Source organism: Giraffa tippelskirchi, chromosome 1 (assembly GCF_054371585.1).
Source record: "Giraffa tippelskirchi isolate mGirTip1 chromosome 1, T2T-mGirTip1v1.2.pri, whole genome shotgun sequence".
In the NCBI taxonomy this organism is placed as follows: Eukaryota; Metazoa; Chordata; class Mammalia; order Artiodactyla; family Giraffidae; genus Giraffa; species Giraffa tippelskirchi.
Window position 1 is genome coordinate 32,006,366 of NC_137275.1, and position 20,666 is coordinate 32,027,031.

General features: G+C 39.1%; 2 long non-coding RNA genes across 2 annotated transcripts in view; both read left to right on the top strand.

Annotated features, from left to right (window-relative positions):
* Nucleotides 1–620: 620 nt before the first annotated feature.
* On the top strand, nucleotides 621–5,533 carry LOC145544824 (uncharacterized). Its single transcript, XR_014081653.1, has 2 exons — nucleotides 621–3,525; nucleotides 3,670–5,533. It is a non-coding gene; the product is annotated as an uncharacterized LOC145544824 (long non-coding RNA).
* Nucleotides 5,534–15,467: 9,934 nt separating this feature from the next.
* The window catches only part of LOC145544828 (uncharacterized), a 66,863-nt gene continuing 61,664 nt past the window's right edge, over nucleotides 15,468–20,666 (top strand). Inside the window, exon 1 of the long non-coding RNA XR_014081654.1 lies at nucleotides 15,468–19,039. This is a non-coding gene — a long non-coding RNA (uncharacterized LOC145544828). The remainder of the gene's footprint in view (nucleotides 19,040–20,666) is intronic.

The following is a 20,666-nucleotide window of genomic DNA, read 5'->3' on the forward strand; positions in this document are numbered from 1 at the left end:
ACCTTGTGTGAAGAACTGACTCATTGGGAAAGATCCTGATGCTGGGAAAGATCGAAGGCAGGAGAAGAAGGAGGTGACAGAGGATGAGATGGTTGGATGGCAACACTAACTCAATGGACATGAGTTAAAGCAAACTCAGGGAGACAGTGAAGGACAGGGAAGCCTAGTGTGCTGCAGACCATGGGGTTGCAGAGTCAGACATGACTTAGTGACTGAACAACAACAATTATACATATATCACATCACTTAATTTCCAAAATAGTCCTGTGGCATAGGCATTATCCTCATTTTACAGATGAGAAAATTGAAACCCAGAGAGGTGCTATGACTCCTCCAAAGTTGCACAGGTAGGGATTAGTGGAGCACTGGTTGGGATTCAGGTTATTTAGACACCAAAACCTGTGCTTTTAAAAACTGTACAAAGCTGCCTCTCAATAGGATTGTCACAATAATGTGCACAAATCCTTGTCTAACTTCCATTTAAATTCTCTTTGCACAAATTCCCAGGAAGATTTTTGTTCAGTTTATTGCCTTTTTTGGGTCAATCTAAAAGGTAGAATGACTAGTTTTCCATTTTCCAAAACAAGTCAGTACAAATACAGGATGAAGGTAATCAATATCTATTCATATGAGGTCAAATAAAAAATATCAACTATTGTGCTCTGAATATTAGCTCTTTTAAAACAATAAAGCAAAGACATTTATTGGGTAAGAAATTTTTTAATTTCTCGTATCTCCTTCAGACAGACAGTATAATCATGCCTGGATAACAAATGTTAACTGCAGATATTAACTCTGGTGCAGATGTTAACTCTAGTGGATTCTCTGGTAGCTCAGCTGATAAAAAATCCATCTGCAATGCAGGAGACCCCGGTTTGATTCCTAGGTTGGGAAGTTCCTCTAGAGAAGAGAATGGCTCCCTACTCTGGTATACTGGCTTGGAGAATTCCATGGACAGAGGAGCCTGGCAGGCTACAGTCCATGGGGTCGCAAAGAGTAGGACATGACTGAGTGACTTTCATTTTTACATTACCTCATAACAGTCCTCCCTTTTCCAATTTCTTTTTGCCCAGTCTTGTTACATTACCTTATCACTCTGCTCATCACCTTTATCCACTGTAGTTCACATTTTACACATATGTGCAAGCTAAACTTTTAAAGTTATTATGATTTTACTTGCACAAGTTACAGATCTTTTCCCAGACTCACCTCCATTTCAGCTTTGTCTTAAAGAGGTGCTTTTCCTCTCATCTTTTAATTTTTACTTCCTATTTACCTATTCAAGTTTCCCCCACTAACTGAAATTTGCTGCTAATTTACTCCATCAACTAATTCCTGAGCCACTCATGTCTGAAACTAAAACCCATTTAAAACTCTGGCATTCATTTACAATCTAAAGTTACTGAAATAATCATAAAGAAAAGGATAAGCCAAATTTAATCCAATAGGTATTTATTGAGTTCCATACAAGAAATAGTAGAAGCTAAGTACTACCTGAGAAAGAATAAACAAATGATCAGGGGGCTGAGGTCAGGTGGGGAACTGCTGACTTCAGTGATTAAGCTTTACAAGGAGCCATAAATCATGGAGATGATCAGATGTTCCTAGAAGTGGGAGTGTGGGTTGGATTATGTGATTAATGACGTCAAGGAATTCTATGTTGTTAGGACTCAGAAAATTAGAAGTATAACCTACGCAAAGTAATCCCTAGAGGTGAAATGGTAAAGAGTTAAGAGAGGGGGTCAGCTGAGAAAGGTATATGATGTAATGACTATAGGAAACACAGTGAAGCTAATAGAGGCAGAGAAGCTGCTGGCTAAGCATTTCCACTTCTCTGGTGCAGGTGCTGTGTTTGGTGGCAGGAATCACTGTGTATGAATGATACAGACTCTGGAGAAAGGGACTATAAGACAACATAGCCTGATAAACCAAATGGAAGTTTATTGAGAAACTCTGATTTTATCTTCCAAAAGTGATGCTTTCATTGTAAATGTATTTTTCTAGATATCTCTATGAGTCATGAAAACAAATATTTTAAAAACTAGTTAAGCTTGGATAAAATGACTGATAAATTCCAACTCTATAGAATTGGAAGTTAGAAGGGGAAGACTGCTCTACCCATTCTTACTAGAAGAAGACTTGGATAAAAGTATCTATTTTGATAAAGGTAGTTGATATCTCTTGTCTATTGGGAAATTGACATGCTCTGCCCATAGTTTCTAACTGAAGAATACTTGCCAACCTAAGAAATTTATGCTATAGTTTAGTTTTCAAGCAAGCATTCTTTCTTATCATATGACAGTGTATTTTTTCCCCTTTGATGAACATGAGAAATGTGCTATGATACTGCGGTTTAGTCTTGGTATTGAAATTATGAAGTCAATAGACTCCTAGTTTGACCACTTTTTGTCGGAAGTGTTCTGAAAATATTGAAGTGTAAAGAGTTTTCTAAGACTGACTGCAGGCTCTCCCCAGAAAAATTTGAGAAGCTGCCACAAAGGAAGAAACATTTCCCCTCATTGGTTAACAAATACCAATGCCATTATAAATATACATGCGTATTGACTTTTTAGTTTGTTTCCCGGAGCACAAATTCAGTGGAGCCCTCATACTGTTTCACATGCTGTGAAGGTATTTTGGGGGCATTGGAACGCAAATGGGGATATCAATATACTCAATTCATTTCAGAACCCCTGTATGGAGCCTTGTTTTTGGCTACTCTGTGGTGCCAGAACAGAGTTCCTGCCAGTCAGCAGGTCTGGGGCTTAAAGATTTCTTCATATGCAGCTCTGAAAGCCTAAACGAAGAGCAGATTAGAGTCTTAGACAAATAAAAGGAATACTGAGTGGTTATAAAATCTTCCTCTTTGACTTGAAAAGCAAATATGCCTGCATAGTCAGGCTGTGTGTACATTGATGCAGGCTTGCATAATACAGCTGCTAAGCTAAAATAACAAAGCAAAAACAAAACCCCAATTATTTTTTTCCATAGAGAGAAAAGACTAATTTTCATTTGTATGATTTTGAAGGACTTTGTTAAATATGGCACTGCCAATCAAAGCACAAATTGAGAGACAGAATAACACTTCCATTTAAAAGGTATTTTAATATTCCTTGTACTAAATTTTACTCTGTATGTTCAGCAGTGGCTGCATAATTATTGCTTCCATGTACTGACATGCCAGAGTTACACACTGTGCTATTGTGTTTATACTTTGTATATATTATTTATAATCTTACAACAACCCTTCAAGGAAGATCTTACTTTCCCAGTTTTAACAGAGGAAGCAGAATCTAGAAAATATAAATTCCAGGTTCAAATTCTTATTCCCTACATACTCTTGGTATAATCTTTAGGGGGCTTGTTCACCTCTTTGGGCCTCAATTTCTTCACCTCTGAATATGGACAAAGACGTTATCTATTCATAGTTTTGTTTTGGAGATAAAATTCATTAATTATATGAATAGGCGACATATGTAAGGGTCTATGGTGAGCATTCGGAGAAGGCAATGGCACCCCACTCCAGTACTCTTGCCTGGAAAATCCCATGGACGGAGGAGCCTGGTAGGCTACAGTCCATGAGGTCGCTAAGAGTCGGACACGACTGAGCAACTTCACTTTCACTTTTCCCTTTCATGCATTGGAGAAGGAAATGGCAATCCACTCCAGTATTCTTGCCTGGAGAATCCCAGGGACGGCGGAGCCTGATGGGCTGCAGTCTATGGGGTCGCACAGAGTCGGACACAACTGAAGCGACTTAGCAGCAGCAGCAGCAGCATGGTGAGCATTACATGATGTTTGCTATTATTATTGTAGCAGCACTAATATTTGAGTATTTCCTGAACATCTAAGAATTTTTCAGTTTTTCAAATTGTTTTGCTTCAGGTCTCTGAGATAGCAGAGAATAAAATGAAATTAAAGATACTTGACCTCATGAAGCTTTCATCCTAATAGGGATGGACAATGAAGAAAGAATATTAGTAAAATACATAGCGTGTTAAAGGGTAAAAGTGCAAAAGGGAACAGAGCAGTGAATGAGGACAGGGCTTTGTAGTTGGGGTTTCTATTTTTAAATACAGTGATCAGAGGAAACCTTTTTGAGAAGAATGTACCTGAGTAAAGACTACACGTAAAAAGGTGAAGAACTGAGTCACGTGGCTATATAAAATGCCAGGCCAGGAGGACAGCAAATGCGGAAACTCTGATGTGAAAAGAGATCTGCCAAGTCTGAGGAGGAACAAGATCCTCAGCAAGGTGGGAACACAGGGCAGTGAGATGACAGGAGATGAGAGTTAGCAAAGAGCTACATTTTAGAGAAACTTGGAGGCCGTTGTGAAAACGCCGGCCCTTTAATCTGAGTGGGTTATTCGAGACTTCTCAGCAGAAGAGGGATATGATCTGACCTATAAATTTTCCTAGGATTCCTATGGCTACAGTGTTGGGAATTCACAGAAAGAAGCAGAGAGACCCCTTCAGAGGCCATTGCACTTATCTAAGCAGGATGTGATGGTGGCGTGGTAGAATAGTAGCCGTGGAGGTAGTGAAACATGTTTGGACTCTGGAAATATTTTGAAGATAGAATTGGTAGGATTTAGTGCTGGAAAGGATGGCATGTAAGTGTGTATGTGTGTAAAGAGGGGGGCAAGATGGACTTCACTTTTGGCCTCAGCAACTTGGAAGAATGAAATTGTTTTTCACTTAGAAAGGCTGTGGTAGAGGTTTAGGGAGAAAGACCAATCTGGGAGGTCAGCTGGGGCATTCTACCCTTGAGATGTCCATTAGACATACATGTGGTGATGCTGAGTGGCGGTTTGAGGTTGAAAGATGAAACCCTGGCCAGAGATTAAATTTGGGAGGCTTCAACAGAGAGACAGTATTTAAAGCCTTGGATGAAATCACCAAGGAGTAGGTAGAGAAGGAAAACAAATGAGGCTCAGGGACCGAGGCCTGGGTTATTCCATTACTGAAGTTGGTGAGCTGTGGGGAAACTAGCATGTACACTTAAGAAGTATCTATAAGAAAGTCATAGGAGTGTGGAGTTTTAGAAACCATGTCCAGGAAGGGCTAAGCTGTCAAATGCTTCTGTTAGGTGAAGCATGATGCGGGTTGAGAATTGACTCCTGGATTAAAAAATTACGAAGTCATGTTGACAATGATAATAGTTAGAGGACTGTTTGTGGAGCCATGATGGCAAAAATGTTATTGGAATAAATTTAAAAGAAAATAGAGAAAAATTGGAGACTGTTGGCACAGGAACTTCTTTCTAGGTGTTTACTGTAACGTGAAGGAGGGAAAAAGGTCTGTAGTTGGCAGGGCAGATGAAATCAAGAAACAATTTTTGTTTGTTTTTTTATGGGAGAAATAATACCAGGCCTGTGTGATGATGGAAGAGAGGCACAGGAAAAAGTAACTTAATATGCAAGAGAGAGAAAAAAATCAGTTGGACCAGTATTCAAACAGGCAAGAGGTCATGGTATCTATTGTAAAGTAGAGGAGTTAAACTTAGCTAGGAAAATGGACAATTAATTCAGAACAATGAGAGAGAAGGAGAAGAACAGAGGTGGAGAGCAGGGTGGGTATGGTAGTAAAATATGTCCAAGTCATCTGATTGTTTTATTTTTCTCAGGGAAAATAAGAAAAAGCTAAGGAAAGGATGACCAGCATGTCCTGGGTTTCCTATGATGAAGACATGAAGAGTAATAAAAAACGTCATGAAATTAGTCCTGATGGTCCCAAGGCCAACCTGTACATCAGTGTTGAAGCAGAATGAAAATTTGGCAATCTTACCTGGAGTGGCAAAGTTTCGGCATTTTCATTTGACACTAGGTGATAAGGTTCTGAAGGACCATGGGATGGGCTTACTGCTAGCACTTGGGAATCCCTCCGAACCCCGTTGATGAAAAGCTGGAGTAGGGAAGAGGACAATTTTACTTTGAATATGCAGATGTCCTTGTGTGAGGCTTCCTCTTGGCCCCTGTTGGTGGAGAGAACTCTCTCCCAGACCATTGCCCCAAAGTTCCTCAGTACTTTGTCTTTAAAAACAAAAGCTATAGATCTGAATAAAACTTAAAGGGATTCAAGGAGTAAAGTAATGCTACAGTGGTAATATTGAGGAGCCAGTGTCCAAGGGCTAATGAAGTGTGCAGATCCAGGAAGCTTCTGTTTGGGATTAGCTTCTCATTTGTCCTTATTTGAGTCATAGCATGGGGTCAGTCCTTTTCTATTTCAGTCAAATTGATTTCCATCATTTAGAGATTATCCAAACAGGAGAGATAATTTCAAAGACTTTGGGAAATCATTAATGAGGGACTGCAAATTATTCATTGCAAGTAGAAAGGTTTGATTTCACAAGGTAAAGCAGTATTCAAACAATCCATTATTTAAAAGTAAATATAATCAGACTAGTTTCCTTAGGCTGAGCCAGTGTAATTATTTTATAGCCGGAGAACTTATAAAATATATTCATTTTATAAAACAGCAAAGGTTTTTGTGGGTTTCCATAGGCAAATGAATATAACATAATTTGCTTTTTAAAATGGAATTCATAACTATGTTCTCAGAGACAAGGAAATATTGATAGTTAGCCCTCATTTATGCAGGTAAATGCCAAACATGTTGTCTTCTTCATTCTTTAGAATAATTCTCGGACCTAAGTATTATTAATCCAGTGTTACAGAGAAAACATGGGTTAGTAGACTGCTTGAAATCAAACAGCTAGGGAAAAGGAGAGCAGGGACTTCACCCCAAGTCAGCTTTCTTTCAAAGTTGTGCTAATATGGCACCTTTTTCCAATTCCTTTTACCTTTAACTTCTCATGATAGATAAATCAGTCAGGATAGCTTTATGAGTAAGCAAGGTAGGTAATTTGTTTTTGTTTAGTCACTAAGTCATGTCCTACTCTTTTGAAACCCCATGGACTATAACCCAGGTTCTTCTGTCCATGGGATTTCCCAGGCAAGAATACAGGAGTGGGTTGCCATTTATTTCTCCAGGGGATCTTCCTGACCCAGGGATCAAACCCACATCTCCTGCATTGTCAGGTGGGTTCTCTACCACTGAGCTACCAGGGTAGCCTGGGTAAATGATTGCGTATGCTCAAAAAATAACTCCACTTCCCCTCAGTTCATCACTATAATTCCATCTTTTGGGTCATGATATTTTAATCTTTGAGAATCCATTCATGTTTAAAATGCTATTACTCGTGGGCAGGGTCATTCATTCAACCATTATCAGCTAACATCTTTATTACTAGTCAACTATGAAACATTAATTACCAGATGACTTGACTGCCTGAGGAGTAAAAATGTTAACCCAGGATATACAGATCTGAAAGTTGAAGACAATTTGTGGAAACATGCCAAGAGGAGGGAAATGTAAATTGATAGGGAGTTGTAAGCCAGAAATTTATCTTCTTGACAATTTGGTCAAGTACCCTCTCTAGGTCACAGTAGAGAATTTTACAGCTGGAATTTGGCCCTTAAAAATCAAGCATTTCAATACTCTCATTTTGCAGATTACAAAGTTTAGCCCCAAGATCACACAGCAGGAGGGAGGTAGAGATAGGATTACAATGCACAGACTAGAGCCCTTCCCATTATAAGCCACTATATTAGTTTGTTGTCAAGTGAAAGCCTTTCAATACTAATGTACTAGCCCTTCTTCCCTATTTTGGAGTTTGAGCCATGCACCTGTCTTTCCTCACTTCCTTCAGAATTTCTTTAATATAAGAATCATTGCCCTTTAGTTCTCAATCCCACCTACCTCTTTGTCAGTCCTCAAATTCAAGGCCACTAATACATACATTTTTTACCCCAAGAACTATGCAAAAGAGAATTAATTATTTCCACACTACAGATTTAGAAAAAAAGGATGCAACTCTAAACTGCATAATCTTGCTCGAAACATTCCTATTGTCAGTATTAGGTATACTACTAACAGTAAGAAAATGCATAAGCAGCAATTCCAGAAATGTTCAGAGGCAATTAGCCTACAATCAGCCATCTCAAATTCATTGTTTTCCAATAAGAACTCAAAATCTTCTTTGTTCTCATTTTCTGGCAAGGTTTTGATTTTGAAGTATGAATGGAAAACAATGGTACTTAATGTACAGAGAATCAGCTTTTGCTTTAGAAGCTATTTATGAGAGCCTATGAAATCTTTTAACCTTGTAGTTTTAACCATCTACCATGGCCAAAAGAAGACTCTAAATTCCCACACATGATTCTATTAATTTCTAAACTTAATGTGTTGTCCAAATTCTACCAAACAATGAATAGAATTGAGTCTTATAACCAATCACCATTCATCAAATCAAGTTTCTAAATCCTTTTTCATCTACTGTGGGTACTAAGCAAGACAAATTAATAGATTTAATGTCCTTTGAGGTTATGTGGAATTTGAAATTATTAATGGCAATTTACCTATGAGATAGTCACTAGGTCATTTGTGTGGGGGAAGTTGTGCCAGACAGGTATTAATGTTTGCATTTATATCTGGTCCTCAGTTTTGAATCCAGTTCAAAATCATACTAGGACTTTCCTGGTGGCTCAGACGGTATAAGCGTCTACCTACAATGTGGGAGATCCGGGTTCGATCCCTGGGTCAGGAAGATCCCTTGGAGAAGGAAATGGCAACCCACTCCAGTCTCTTGCCTGGAAAATCCCGTGGATGGATGGAGGAGCCTGGTAGGCTACAATCCATGGGATCGCAAAGAGTAGGACACAACTGAGCGACTTCACTTTCACTTTCTTTCACTTTCAAAATCATACTGACCAAATTGACAAGGGAGACTAGCATTCCATGGAATTTTGTGTAGGCGATTTGCCTGTATAGAGGTTGTTGTTCAGTCGCTCAATTGTGTCTTACTCTTTGCAATCCCATGAACTGCAGCATGTCAGGTTTCCCTGTCCTTCACTATCTCCCTGAGTTTGCTCAAACTCATGTCCATTGAGTCAGTGATGCCATCCAACCATCTTATCCTCTGTCACCCCCTGCTCCTCCTGCCTTCAATCTATCCCAGCATCAGGGTCTTTTCCAGTAGGCTGGCTTTTTGCATCAGGTGGCCAAAGTGTTGGAGTTTCAGCTTCAGCATCGGTCCTTCTAATAAATATTTAGAGTTGATTTACTTTAGGATTGACTGGTTTGATCTTCTTGTTATCTAAGGGACTCTCAAGAATCTTCTCTAACTTAAAAACACAGCTTGAAAGCATCTTCTTCAGTGCTCAGCCTTCTTTATGGTCCAACTTTCACATCTGTACATGACTACTGGAAAAACCATATCTTTGACTGTATGGACCTTTATCGGCAAAGTGATGTCTCTACCTTTTAATACACTGTCTAGGTTTTTCATAGCTTTTCTTCCAAGGAGCAAGTGTCTTTTAATATCATGGCTGAAGTCACCATCTGCAGTGATTTTGGAGCTCAAGAAAATAAAATCTGTCACTGTTCCCACTTTTTTCCCATCTATTTGTGGTGAAGTGATGGGACTAGAAGCTATGATCTTACTTTTTTGAATATTGAGTTTTAAGCCAGCTTTTTCACTCTCCTCTTTAACCCTCATTAAGAGGCTTTTTAGTTCCTCTTTGCTTTCTGCATTAGAGTGGTATTGTCTGCATATCTGAGGTTGCTAATACTTCTCCTAGCAATCTTGATTCTAGCTTGTGAGGAGGGAAGGGGCAAGTCTGGATGTGTACTACAGGGTTTCCAAATATGCTTTGTTGTTTTTGCTTAGTCGCTCACTCATGTCCAACTCTTTTCCAACCCCTGGACTGTAGCCCGCCAGGCACCTCTGTCCATGGGATTTTCCAGGCAAGCATACTAGAGTGGATTGCCATTTCTTTTTCCAGGGGATCTTCCCAACCCAGGGATCAAACCCACATCTCCGGCATTAGCAGGCGGATTCTTTACTGCTAAAAAAACACTATAAGTAAATCAAAATATGGGTTTCCAGAAAATTCAACCAAAGGAAAGCAGGAAAATGAGAGGCCCAAAGGCCTTTCTTTAGGGTCAATCTGCTAGAAAAGGAGAGGGAAGCTGTATGCCTAGAGAAGAATATTTGTGCTTTCAACCCCATGGCACTCACTGTGATTCTGTTTCTGCATCTGACTTCAAACTTGCATTGCAAGGTTGCCTTCATTGCATAAATTTTTTTTTTTTCAGTTAAAGGGAAAAACATTTGCTAAATTTAGGCTGATTCTAGGGGAGTATATAGCTTAGTTCGACCCCCAAGATACTTTTTTTTAATAATAAAATCAGTTGAATATTACGTTAAGGAGAACCTTAGTGGTTGAGTTACCAGATAAAGTACAGGAAACCCAGTTATAGTTGAATTTTAGATAAACAAAAAACTTATTTAGTATAAAGTATATCCCAAATTATGCATGGAATGTTCTTAAAAAGAATTTATTGTTTACCTGAAATTAAAATTTAAGTGCTATAGTTTTATTTGCTGAATTTTGGCAGCCCAACATGGAGTTAAAAAAAAGGGAGCAGTTCCTAACGACAATTGTGAACATCCTTGTTGACTCTACCTCCTCTCTCTCTCCTCTTTCTTCATATGTACACACACACACACACACACACACACTTTAGAAACAAAATTTGGTGGAGCCTTACCTTTTCTAATAAGTCTGGTTGCCCTTTTAAAAAATTTATTTTGTTTTTTTAATTAATTTTTTTTAATTGGAGGATAATTTCTTTACAATATTGTGGTGGTTTTTGCCATACATCGACATGAATCACCCACGGGTGCGCATGAGTCTTCCCATCCTGAAACCCCCTCCCACCCCCCTCCCCACTCCATCCCTCTGGGTGGTCCTAGAGCACCAACTTTGAGTGCCCTGCTTCATGCATTGAACTTGCACTGGTCGTCTATTTTAAATATGGTAATATACATGTTTCAATTTTATTCTGTCAAATCATCCCACCCTCGTCTTCTCCCACATAGCCCAAAAGTCTGTTCTTTATATCTGTGTCTCTTTTGCTGCCTTGCATTTGGATCCTCGTTACCGTCTGGGTCTGTGCCCTTGCGAAGTGCCCGAAAACCTGAGTGGCTAAGACCTGGGAAGTACACGAAACGCAGAGCCCACTTGAGACAGTGCCCTTGCAGAGCACCCTGGAGCCTGATCACTGTGGACCTGGGAAGTACATGCCGCCTTGAGCTGTGGCAAACCCAGTGTGGTCCATCTACTGCAAGCACTCCCCACACATGCCAGCAGTATTTGTTTGCGGTGTCCTCCCTCTCCACAGCACAACTGAACAAGTGAGCCTAAATAAGGGGCCACCTTTTCCCCCTTGTGTCAGGGTGGAAATTAGACTCTGGTTTCCCTTTTGAGTCATCATTTTTCATTTCTGCAAGGACAAAGTGTTCAAGGGATGGATCTGGTTGTACTGTAGGTAGCATGACTTTAAGAAGAAAACCATCAAAGAGAAGAATGTACAATAATGTGTTTAAAAGTGAATTAAATACCAATTCAACTAAGATGGTGACTGAGAGGAAATCTGACCAATTAGATTCAAGTGTGTCTTGTTTCATCAAACTGAATCCAATTATGACCAAACAATTTGGTAAAAATGCAAAATTTATTTTAAAAATTATTTCAACAAAAGGAGAACATGCTTTTGAAGCAGCAAGTACTGACATATTTCTCAGAGGCTTATAAAAATAATAAATGCATCAAACAGCCTGGAGACTTTGTCTCCTTCTAATTTGTTCTAACACTTAGTCTGCTTCTTAGAGCTGTTATAAAATAAGAAAATGAACCTGACATTCAAGTAGAGTTTACTACTTATAGAGAGTGACGTGTCTAAAACAAACCAATGTATGTCACAAGAGGTGGTTATGTCAGAATATTGCTGGTTTAGATTTATGATTTGTCCTTATTTTAAAATTTTATTAGTTCTTTGCTTTACATTTGTATCCATACCCACAATAAAAATAATGATTTATTGTTTACAAATTATTTCCAACTATAGTTATTCTTGAAAACTGGAGAGTAAGAAATATGATACACTAAGTTGCATCATTCAGCTACTTGGTATAATTGCCTAGGAGTTTAGACATACCTTTTTTAACATTAGAATTGTATCTTTAAATGTTAATTATATTTTAATTACTGTGCTGATGTGAATAAGCTTTGCTTTAATTACAGTCTACTTAGCCTCTTCTAAGACTTCCTTCTTCCTCTGTAAAATTATCAACTGAATTTAAGAAATTCGCATCAACTTTTAAATCTCTAGGGTATTATTAAAGATTCTTAGGTGTGAATTAAATTAAAAGATGAAAAGAAAGAATAAATGATAAATTATTGGGATGAATTAAAAAAAACTTGACTCTGGTCATTTTACTTATCCTTAAACCTGAATTCACTTCTCTAGATTGAATGAAATAAACACATCTAGAATAGAAGATAGACAGTTCTTAAGACTCAAATAGAATTTGTGGAAGGTTTCTGTGTTTCTCTTTGTGCATGCATGTGTGCTAAGTCACTCCAGTCGTGTCAGACTCTTTGCAACCCTATAGCCCACCAGACTCCTCTGTCCATAGGATTCTCTAGGCATGAATACTGAAGTGCCCTCGTATACTGGTTGCGATGCCTTCCTCCAGGGGATCTTCCCAACCCAGGGATTGAATCTGAGTCTGTTAAGTCTTCTGCATTAGCAGACAGGTTCTTTATTGCTAGAGCCACCTGGGAAGCACCATTTCTCTTTGTAGGTGGATGTGATTGATTTAGCAGCTGGGGAGTAATGGTAAACAGGAAGCAAACCTCTGTTCAAAATGGATTTTTAAAAATAAAATAAACCCCACAGTAAGTCTGCTACCACAGTTGGAAGTGATGGGAATAACACTTAGAGGAGTAGTATATCCAGCAGCCATCTGTGCTCACAGACATGCAACCCACCCTCAACAACCAGCTGACATCTAATACTTAAACACCAAGTGGTATTTCCATTTTGGCTGTGTTCATTAGAACTCAGTGGGTAGTGAAACCAGAAATTAAGGAAGAAAGCCATCTCTCTGGAGAGGGTGTCATGGCTGCTCTCTTGGTCTCTCAGATATCCCTCCCAGGTGGGGTGATGTCACTGCTGACAGGTGTGGCAAAATGAGGACAGTGAGTGGAGAAGTTAATGAATTCATCTATCTGTTGAAAATACGGCTTTTGTTTTATGTTTGTGTGAACAGGAATGAATTTTCTTCTGAGACACCCCCCACAACATGCACATCAGAACAGACTCAATGACTAGGTTAACAGAGGACATTTCTGGTTTTGTGCAAGTGGATAAAGGAAAATATATCAACATGTGTTGCCAAGGATAAAGGGGAAAGGTAATCATATTTTTAGAAAAGTAAAGGAAACTGAGGAGATCAGACTATTTTGGAACTAAGGAGTGCATAGGTTAAACTACTATTAGGTAGAAAGAGAGAATATACATTAGAGAATGGATTTTTGACATTCCACATTTTTTATAAACAAGACATTTAATTTTAATTACATAGTTTGCTTTTTCTAAATCTTTTTCTCCTCCCTCTTTTCCCCTCTTTTCTCTCCCTCTCTCTCTCTTTGAAGTCGGGGTGAGAAAGACATTGGGACACTATTGTTGAGATTAAAAAAAAAGAGGACCGATATAAACTTTTTTCCCCCTTCACTTTAATTTGACAGAAAAGAAGAAAAGGTAGTAAAGGAAGGTAATAATTATTGACCGTCAGTATTAACTCTGTTCTCTTGGGTAGGCACATAATTAGGTTGTTCTTTAAAATGCATATTATGTAGTTGGCAGCAGACTGGTTCAGATAGGATAACTCCTTATGCAGGCAGCTCTTAAAATGCATATCAGGTACCAAAGGAACTTTTCTGGTCTATTGGGTAAATATGTATTAAAGTAATTTTTAAAATACTTATGTACTCAATAGGCTGGAAGTGGTCAATGGTTTAATGAATTGTCATGCATTTTTAAATGTGTGTTATTATTTATTCACTGACCCAAGTGAGAAAATCTTTTAAAAATGGCATATTCCTGATGACTGTGTAATTTTGCAGTAAAATCTTAAAAGTATTTCAGGAGAACAGGAGCCAACTTTAAAATTACATTATCTCAATGTTCCTTTGCCTCATTTTTCGTGCCTGCTCTTCCTCTTATGGGATGTATTCTAATAGGTTCATTTACGGCTTCCCTGCTGGCCTAATTTCATTTTCATAGATTAAAGCTGATTTATACTTGACTTGAATTTTAGTGTAGAATTTATCCTTTTTTGCCTTATAGTGCTTGGCACATAGTAGGTACTCAGTCAATACCTGTTTTCTATTTTGTGTTATTCTTGCAAGCAAACATTAACCTTTTGTCTACTATATGCTCAGCACAGTGTTGGGTAACAGTCAGTCTAGCACAAAAGCAAAACACCCTCAGGTCATACATATATCCAAGGTTCACTTCCAGCATCGTTGTCCACTTAATAGCTGCCTCTCCTCGGACAAAACAGCTCCCTCTCTCAGCATCAGTTTTCTCAGAACAGAGGCATCAACCTAGTGGATATCTTATAGGGACAAGTGGAAATGTTGTATGTAAGGAGCCTTCCCTGGTGTTGCAGTGGTTGGAACTCTGTGCTTCCACTGCAGGGGGCGCTGGTTTGATTCCTAGCAGGGGAACTAGGACCCCGCTTGCTGCAGGACCGAAAAAAAAAAAAAAAAGAAAAGAAATCTTATATGTAAAATGCCTAGCAAAATATCTGATATCGAGTGATCTGTCAAGCAACGCTTTCTCCCTCTTGATTTGAGTTTCTATTCAGAAGCATGAGAAATATTCATTTGTAAATAGCAGAAGATTTCCAACTCGATAGTGCCCTAATCAAAAATATCAAGACAAAAAATTTTAATAGCTCAAAGAACAGACACCATCCTCTGGTGTCAGGAATGGGAGCATTCAGAAATTCCCCAAGTCCTGTTTGCACATGGGGGCCTCCGATGGGTACTGATAGCTGCATCAACTTTAGTCTGAGGATCCTAGAATCCTGTGTGCTAGCCTTACCTTCTCCCATGGCAGCTCCACCCCAACATTTGAATTCTTTCCCTCCTGTGAGAGTACAGGAAGGCAGACCTCAGTTGCTTCTGCATTTCAGAAAATTCCACAAACAACCTTCTAAAAAGCTAGATTTTCAGAGAGCAAACAGGGGTAATGATATCTCCAGCAACACAACACAGTAAATAGGGTCTGGAGAATAAGCATTATTAACATGCTCAATGAGCTGCCTCAAATCCTATTTGGAGGGAGGCATGGTATAAATAAATAAACATGCTCCCTGGATCTTTACAGTCTGAAGTTTAGTGGAAAGGCATTAAAATCTCTGGTACATAATTGGATTTGCTTTGCTCTTAGGTGCAGATCTCTAACTTTTTCTGTGTATGCCATGTTCACCAATCAGGAGCAGTCTTACCTAGATGGAAACGCTATCAGTAATGGGACTCTGGGGATCACGTGAAGGATAGAGGAGGAGAACCAGTGGATGAACACTGTTTTGTTCCCTCTTATTCTCACTGTGTGCCTGCTTTTTCAGCAGAATCTGGGTAAATGAACTAGTTAGAAGTTCAAGTGCTCATTGCTACAGTCTCGGACCAGAAAGCTTTGTCTTATTATTGACCTAATTTATGATGGAGATTTTATATTATTTACTTTTACCTATTGGAAGATTATTTTTATATATTTAGTATAGTTCTAAAACTGTTCTAAAATTTTGTATTTGGTCATATATTACTGTTTTTAATAAGAGATTATTATTTTTTAAGCCACCAGCAGTAATAAGCAGCTTTCCCTTCCCAGTAAAAATAGAGAAACAGAATTGGAAATCTTTCCAAATGACTCTATGAAGAAAAAAATACAAAATATTTGGGAAAAGATAACATTGCATTGGAAAGATTAGAGACAAACTTGAGTCCCATCAAAACTTTGGGACACATATAAGCTTTGAGACAAAGAGAGCAATGAAAATGGATTTGGGGAAGAATCCAGAGGCCTGAGGGGATTTTTTTTTTTTTTTTTTGAGATCAGCTGGGTTTATAGGGAAAGAGTGGTTAGAAGTTTAGAAGGAAGCCTCAAGTTCAGACCCCAATCAAGGGAGCACAATTTAATTAGTGGAAATATAGTTCAGTTCAGAGATAGCCTGGAGGACACAGCTTGCCCTGTTTGTTAAGAGAACAGCTTATCACTTTCAGAGTAGCTGAGAGAACAGATACCAGATGGATTAGGTGAAGATGCATCACTGCAGCCACAGACACTGATAACACAGAAACTTTCCTCAGGGTGATTCTTCAGCCTCTGGCTTCAGGATAAGAAAGGGGCTTTCACAGAGTGCTCATTGAAAGGTATGAGTTAAGGTGGTTAACATGCAAGGCACAAATGTGTTTAAAAATGGGGGCATGTAAAAGGGACCTAAGAGAAGGTACAGGAAAGATTGTTTTACAAGAAAAGCAGGTGCATGCCAGAGGCAAGGATATTATAGGATAAGCAGTGATGACCTAGATGCACTCAAAATCTATAATCTCAGATAAGAAACGTGGCTCAGGAATCAAGACCAAGAGGCCACAGATGGCCCTAGGAGACTGAGATTCTTAAGATAAATGTGAGCAAAATAGCAAAAATGTGGAGACCTGTCTGTTAGTGGAAACCTGATAGGCATGCTTCAACATAACTTGGAGAGTCTTTAGGGAAAAGCAAAACCTGAATGCACAGTTGAATCACACATTGAATGAATCACAGCTTGAACATCCTCCTTGGACATCTTGGATCTAAGTTTGTTTCCCACCCTTTCTATTCATTTGGAGCATCATATTCACTAGGCAGTGTTTTTTTTTTTTTTTTCCCTTGGCTTCTGCCTGGCTGTGGAAAGATTAAGTTATGATCTTAGATTTGATTTACTTCTTTCCTTCCAATTCATGTGGTTTTACCAAAACCAAAATTAACAATATCTACCACTTGTCAGTTATAATAAAACATTATTACTTTTTAAGCCAAAGGAAAAACATGTACCAATTTTCTGTCTTTGCGTGGGTTTGGTAGATTGCCAGACGTATCTGAACCATCACTTACCTCTACTTCCAGACAGGAAAGAGGCCTGGGCTGTTGGGAGAGACTTCCAGCTTATTTTAACTGGCCTAGATCCTCCTACTAGTCTTGTTTTTATAGTATTTATAGTTTCTTAAGACTGGATGACTGACACCTAAATAGTCACTGTCAGCTTATTTTTTTTATATGAATAAATTTAAGAATGTTAAAAAAGTCTTTTCTAATTCCTAGAAGGTAAGGGTAGTGAAGTCATCTATTAAGTAAACTCTGGGATTGATAGCCTTTTCTGCTTCCTTCATGGCATCCTATTGGTTGAACTGAGAAGGCCTGAACTAGCCAAAGCCAAGGTCAAGGTCTAACTGGCCGCCTCTGTTATCTTTGCCTCTGTTTCTTCTTTTTATTATGGGGGAAGCCTGTGCAAAGGGTATGGATAAAAGTGCTGGTGTGAAAGAGGAAAAGTAACTTCTGACTCTTCTAATGACTAGTTCTGTGACAATAACAAAGATACCACCCTTAAATAATTTTAAGTTTCATATTAAAATTGATTGCTAGTTTAGGTCAAAGTTTGCAACCCAGGGCAAACATCAGAATTACCTAGGAGGTCCTTTTCAAAATATTTTGAAGTTTGAGCTTGGAATATGTCTATGTTTATACTTCCTTAATGATTCGAATACATAGTTACTGTGGGTCAGAAATCCAAGCGTGTCTTAGCTGAGTCATCTCTGAGACATAGGTCAAGGGATGAACCAGTTTGATCTCATAAGAGGCTTGACTGGAGAGGGATTTGCTTCCAAGCTCACGTGATATTGGCAGCATTTAGTTCTTTGTGGTTGTTGGACTGAGGACCTTAGCGTCTTGCTGACTGTTGGTCTGGAGCTGCCCTCAGTTCTTTGCCATATGGGTCTTCTCCACCTGGCTTCTTACTTCCTCACAACCACCAAGGAGGAAAGAGTTCCCCCACAAGATGGGCATTACAGTTTTATGTAGTATATTTGTGTGCTTGTAAACAAACACATCCTGTCACCTTTGCTGTATTCAGTTGGTTAGAAGCAAGACACAGGTCCTACTCACACTTACAAGAAAGGGAACAATCAAAACTGTAAATAACAGAAGGCAGAAATCATGAAGACTACCTTAGAGTCTGTCCACCATGCCTGTGTGCTAAAATCATTTCACTGCCTCTCATTTTAATTGATTAAATGAGCAAAGGTTTTCACTCATTTATTCAACCTATATTTCATATTCCAGATGCCAGTCATCACACTTAGATATATCTCTTGCCTTCAGTGGCAGATACAGGAATACCCCATGTCCAAGGTAAGAGAAACCCCAGTAAGACAGTAGGCACTGACAGAGTGCATCAGAGGACAGACAGACTGAAACCACAATCACAGAAAACTAATCAATCTAATCACATGGACCACAGCCTTCTCTAACTCAGTGAAACTAAGTCATGCTGTGTAGGGCCACCCAAGACAGACGGGTTTTGGTGGAGAGTTCTGACAAAACGTGGTCCACTGGAGAAGGGAATGGCAAACCACTTCAGTATTCTTGCCTTGAGAACCCCATGAACAGTACAAAAAGGCAGAAAGATAGGACACTGAAAGATGAACTCCCCAGGTTGGAACGTGCCCAATATGCTACTGGAAATCAGTGGAGAAACAACTCTAGAAAGAATGAAGAGATGGAGACAAAGCAAAAACAACATACACTTGTGGATGTGACTGGTGATGAAAGCAAGGTCCGATGCTGTAAAGGGCAATATTGCATAGGAGCCTGGAATCTTAGGTCCATGAATCAAGGCAAATTGGAAGTGGTCAATCAGGAGATGGCAAGAGTGAACGTTAACATTTTAGGAATCAGTGAACTAAAATGGACTGGAATGGGTGAATTTAGTTCAGATGACCATAATATCTACTACTGTGGGCAAGAATCCCTTAGAAGAGATGGAGTAGCCATCATAGTCAACAAAAGAGTCTGAAATGCAGTACTTGGATGCAATCTCAAAAACAACAGAATGATCTCTGTTCGTTTCCAAGGCAAACCATTCAATATAACAGTAATCCAAGTCTATGCCCCGACCAGTAATGCTGAAGAAGCTGAAGTTGAATGGTTCTATGAAGACCTACAAGACCTTTTAGAACTAATACCCTAAAAATATGTCCTTTTCATTATAGGGGACTGGAATGCAAAAGTAGGAAGTCAAGAAATACCAGAAGTAACAGGCAAATTTGGCCTTGGAGTACAGAATGGAGCAGGGCAGAGTTTTGCCAAGAGAACGCACTGGTCATAGCAAACACCCTCTTCCAACAACACAAGAGAAGACTCTACACATGGACATCACCAGATGGTCAAGACTGAAAACAGATTGATCATATTTTTTGCAGCCAAAGATGGATAAGCTATATATAGTCAGCAAAAACAAGACTGGGAGCTGACTGTGGCTCAGATCATGAACTCCTTATTGCCAAATTCAGGCTTACATTGAAGAAAGTAGGGAAAACCACCAGACCATTCAGTCCATCCTAAAGGAGATCAGTCCTGGGTGTTCATTGGAAGGGCTGATCTTGAAGCTGAAACTCCAATAGTTTGGCCACCTGATGCGAAGAGCTGACTCATTGGAAAAGTCCCTGATGCTTGGAATGATAGAGGGCAGGAGGAGAAGGGGACGACAGAGGATGAGATGTTTGGATGGCATCACTGACTCGATGGACATGGGTTTGAGTAGACTCCAGGAGTTGGTGATGGACAGGGAGGCCTGGTGTGCTGTGGTTCACGGGATTGCAAAGAGTCAGACACGACTGAGCAACTGAACTGAACTGAAATGATTCATTAAGGCAAAGGATCTGTATTGAGAGAAATACAGTTTTGATCTCCTGGGTTCTGAGAAGATTTCACATGAAAAAATTCCTCTATTCCAGAGGTACCTAAAGAGGAGATGTTGACAAACTGTAACACGTTCAGAGGGCAAGAACAGAATAGGTGAGAGAGACAGGAATCTTTTCCACATAGGAAAAGACTGAAGGTTTGGGGCCTTGGAAAGGATGTTTCAGAAGGGAAAAATTTGAAAGAGAATCTTGTGTGGAGTGAATTAAGACTTGTTTTAAATACCTTCACATGGGGCCAATTTCTGGAAACTGTCGTGAGGATGATTTTGGAGGAGTTTCTTGTACCTTTAGCTGTCTAAAGTTTGAATAGATTGCTTTGGAATTTGTGTTCACTTTCACTAAGGGGCTCAGTAATATGTTGGACCAGACAGGGTGTCATTGGTTAGTTCAAGAATTGGATGTGTAGTTGGGCTGGAGAATGGTGCATAAGATCTTGTCACACATCATGGTTAGCAGTGTCATATCAATATCATCTATGGGGATTTAAAACTCCAGCCATAATGTTTAACAAGAATTTTTCTATACATGATTCTTATAGAATTTATGTTTATAGTCTGAAAAAGTTCCATAGGTAAATTTACAGGGCAATCAGAGTTGGCTGGAGAAGGGTACAAAGGAGCATTTAAAAAACATCTTGCACTTTCTTTACTCTTACACAGTTATGAAATGCACATTAACTGTTTTATTCTTTTTTTCCTTCACTTACTTTGGTGGTTAACACTGTGG